This window comes from Lactuca virosa, chromosome 8 (assembly GCF_052849685.1).
Source record: "Lactuca virosa cultivar CGN04683 chromosome 8, Lactuca_virosa_CGN04683_v6, whole genome shotgun sequence".
Taxonomy (NCBI): Eukaryota; Viridiplantae; Streptophyta; class Magnoliopsida; order Asterales; family Asteraceae; genus Lactuca; species Lactuca virosa.
This window is the reverse complement of record NC_136433.1, coordinates 327608979-327613824: the sequence shown is the minus strand read 5'-3', so window position 1 is coordinate 327613824 and position 4846 is coordinate 327608979.

Sequence of the window (4846 nt, the reverse complement as noted above, 5' to 3'; positions counted from 1 at the left end):
ACATCAACCCAATTTTTATAACAACTAAAAAAAAATATCTTAGGAAATGCTAATGGCTGAGTACTGCCCGCGTGGCGAAGTTCAAAAAATGGAGCAAGAGTTATGGGACCTCACAGTCCGAAACTCCGACATTGATGCCTACATATCAAGGTTTAGTGAACTGTATCTGTTGTGCCCTGACATGATTTCCTCGGAAGGAAAGAAGATCGAACGATTTATCTGGGGATTTAACCCCCCCCCCCCCCCCCGATTCAAGAAAACGTGATACCCGCAAACCCTGAAACCTTCGACAGTGCCAAGAGGTTGGCCAAGAAGCTGTACGACCACAACAACAAGAAGGGAGAGAAAGCAGGGGAAACTGAAAGCAAGAAGGAGAATGATAACAAGAAGGGAAAGAATAACAAGCGGAAGGGACGACAAGGCACCGAGTCATCAAAGAAACAACAGACAGTGACAGTTCATGCTGCAACCACCCAAGTTCCCTCCACATCACATGCTCCAGCCTCATCCACCCAAGTGCCCCTAAGCAGTATTCCGGGAATCTCCCAAAGTGCAATCTTCATCACAATGGTGAATGCAGGGAGATGCATTGTACTAGTTTCAACCGAAAGGGTCACACGGCAAAATACTGTAGGACCTATCCTCCCCAGAACCAGCAACAAGGAAACAACAACAACAACCGCAACAACAACAACAACACCAACAACAACAATGGCAACAACGCTGGGGCTAGCCACACCTGTTATGGATGTGGAAGGACTGGGCATTTCCGTCGAAATTGCCCCAATATCAACAACCAAGGGAACAGAGGAGCAGGGAGAGTGCTGACCATGGGTCAAGGAGAAGCGGTTCAGGATCCCGCTGTTGTCACTGGTACGTTCCTCCTTAACCACGCATATGCATGCATCCTGTTTGACACCGGGGCAGAGCGAAGTTTTGTGAGTAATAAATTCAAACATTTGCTAAAACAACAACCCCAGAAGCTTAATGAAACCTTTACGGTGGAAATGGATAATGGGAAAACAGAATCAACCGGGGAAATCTACGTAGGATGTACCCTAACCTTAAATCACCACGCCTTTCAAATAAACTTGATGCCTGTAACTATTAGGAGTTTCGATGTGATTATCGGCATGGATTGGTTGAGCCCCCATCATGCCGAAATTATGTGTCGCGAGAAGGTCGTTCGCCTTCATCTCCCTAACCACGAAACCCTAGTTATATACGGAGACAAACCTAGTACAAACCTTCGTCTCATCTCGTGCATTAAGGCATAGAAGTGTCTACAAAAGAAGGACTTGGCGTTTCTGGCTCACATAATGGATAAGTCCAAGGAAGAGGTCAATATTCGAGACATCCCAGTGGCTTGCGATTTCCCGGATGTCTTTCCTGAATATCTTTCGGGGATACCCCCAGAAAGACAAGTCGAGTTCCGAATTGACCTTGTGCCGGGAGCTACACCCATTGCCAAATCGACCTATAGGTTGGCTCCTGCAGAGATGCAAGAACTGTCAAGCCAACTCAGCGAACTCTTGAGCAAAGGATTCATCCGACCTAGCTTCTCACCCTGGGGAGCTCCGGTCCTTTTTGTTAAGAAGAAGGACGGATCCTTTAGGATGTGTATCGATTATAGAGAACTGACTAAGCTCACTATCAAAAATCGATACCCACTTCCACGAATCAACGATCTATTCGACCAGCTCCAAGGAGCAAATTACTTCTCTAAGATAGATCTGCGATCCGGCTACCACCAACTCAAGGTCTGGGAAGAGGATATCCCCAAAACCGCTTTCCGAACCCGCTATGGACATTATGAATTCGTTGTAATTCCCTTCGGTCTAACGAATGCCCCTACCGCATTCATGGACCTGATGAATCGAGTCTGCCGACCATTCCTCGACAACTTTGTCATCGTTTTCATCGACGATATCCTGGTCTATTCTCGAAGCGAAGAAGAGCATAGCCGACATCTCCGAAAAATCTTGGAAACCCTACGGACCGAAAAGTTATACGCAAAACTCTCTAAGTGTGAGTTCTGGCTCCGTAGCGTAAACTTTTTGGGTCATGTTGTCAGTCAAGAAGGGATACATGTGGACCCTTCTAAGATCAAAGCCATTGAAGGATGGGCAGTCCCAACGACACCCACAAAAATTCGTCAATTTCTGGGTCTCGCAGACTATTACAGAAGATTCATTCAGAAATTCTCCAGAACAGCCAAGCAACTTACCCTGCTTACACAGAAGGGCGTACCATTTGAATGGACGGAAAAGCAGGAGGTTGCCTTCCGAACTCTGAAACGAGCTCTCTGTAGTGCACCAGTACTATCCTTACCAGAGGGAAATGAGGACTTCTTAGTTTACTGCGATGCTTCGAGTCAGGGTTTAGGCTGTGTACTCATGCAACGTGGGAAGGTGATAGCTTATGCATCCTGACAACTAAAGACACATGAGGTGAATTATACCACCCATGATCTTGAATTAGGAGTCGTGGTTTTTGCTTTGAAGATTTGGAGGCACTACCTTTATGGTACGAAGTGCACCATTTTCACTGACCACAAGAGTCTCCAACACATTTTAAATCAAAAGGAGTTAAACATGAGGCAGCGAAGATGGGTTGAGCTGCTAAACGATTATGAGTGCGAAATCAAGTACCACCCAGGCAAGGCTAACGTGGTAGCTGATGCCTTGAGTCGGAAAGAATACTCAAATCGTCGTGTGAAAACTCTTTCAATAATCATTCAATCCCATCTATCCTCGCAAATCAAAGCAGCCCAGTTCGATGCCATGAAGACAGAAAAAAGAACAAGCGAAGCGTTAAGTGGAATGGAAAAGAACTTCGAAGTCAAGGAGGACGGAACATATTATTTCATGAACCGAATTTGGGTCCCTAAACTTGGGGGATTCAGAGAGGTAGTCATGAATGAGGCTCATAAGACACGATACTCCATCCATCCGGGATCAGATAAGATGTACCTGGATATTAAGCAATGTTATTGGTGGCCTAACATGAAGGCAGAGATTGCCATTTACGTTAGCATGTACCTCACTTGTGCTAAAGTGAAGGTAGAGTATCAAAAGCTCTCGGGACTATTACAACAGCCGGTAATACCCGAGTGGAAATGAGAAAGGATTACCATGGACTTTGTGACAAAATTACCCAAGACAACTGATGGAATGGATGCCATATGGGTAATAGTTGATAGGTTGACAAAATCCGCCCATTTCCTGCCAATAAAGGAGACATACAAGATGGAGCGACTGACAAGAATCTACATCAAGGAAATTTTGAGACTCCATGGAGTGCCAATACCTATCATCTCAGATAGGGATAGTAGGTTCACTTCACGCTTTTGGCAATCACTTCAAAAGGCTATGGGAACACAACTCGACATGAGCACTGCTTACCACCCACAAACAGATGATCAAAGTGAACGAACCATTCAAACGCTTGAAGATATGCTTCGAGCATGTGTGATAGACTTTGGAAGGTCGTGGGATACCCACTTGCCTTTAATTGAGTTTTCGTACAACAACAGTTATCACACAAGCATCAAAGTTGCCCCTTTCGAAGCATTATATGGTCGTAAATGTAGATCACCGTTGTGTTGGGGTGAGGTAGGCGACACTCAGCTAGCAAGGGGACAAACACCAAACAATCCATTAACAGGACCAGAAATCATACGCGAAACGACAGAGAAGATAGTTCAAATCAGAGCTCGACTTCAAGCATCACGGGACCGACAGAAGAGCTACGCTGATAAACGACGAAAGCCCTTGGAGTTTCAAGTCGGGGATCGGGTGTTGCTAAAGGTCTCTCCCTGGAAAGGGGTGATTCGTTTCGGGAAACGGGGAAAACTAAACCCACGGTACATTGGACCATTCGAGATTCTTGCTCGAATCGGTCCAGTGGCCTATAGGCTGCAGCTACCTGGCGAGCTCAGCAGTGTACACCCCGTGTTCCATGTTTCCAATTTGAAGAAGTGCTTATCCGACGAAACTCTTGTCATCCCATTGGAAGAAATTGAAATCAACGAGAATCTCCTGTTCATCGAGGAACCAGTTGAAATCATAGACAGGGAAGTGAAGCGTACTAAGCAAAGTCGCATTCCGATTGTGAAAGTTCGGTGGAACGCAAAACGTGGACCGAAATTCACATGGGAACGCGAAGACCAGATGAAGCAAAAGTACCCTCACCTATTCTCGCATTCTCAAATCTAGCCCCAAAAAGAATTTTGGGACAAAATTCCCTCTAACGGGGGGATGATGTCACAACTAGCAAATTTGGCTAGGAAGTTCTATCCTTATGTAAGCATTCTTAATGGCAACAATTGTAACCATGACTTGAAAACATGTTGTTTATTCAATAACAACAAAATTCCATCAAACACTCTATACAAACACTTCAAATTGTCAACAAAAGATTGGAAACCCTAAAAATCCCGGTTTAAGTCCAATATGGACTAGGATTTTCTTATTGGGCCTAATGGACCAATAAGTCTCCAATTTGACTAGTTTGGGCTTAGAACTCGTAATTGGGCTCTAATTCAACCCACTTTCATGAAACTTAACATTTTGGGCCATAATGGGCCTACAATGGATTAGTTTACCTTTAATGGGCCTTTTTGGGCCATAACAAATCCAATAAGCCCTAATGGGCCATAAAACTCATTCTTTTATGCGAATTGGGCCGTAAACTACCCTAAAGGCCCAATGGGCCGAAAACTTCTTTATGGACCTAATAATTTTGAACCAAGATAAGAAGTGGGCCAAATCAAATTTCCTCCTTCCTCCTAGCCCTAATATCGGCCCAAGTAGATATATAAAAAAAGGGAAAAGAAGTAATATGG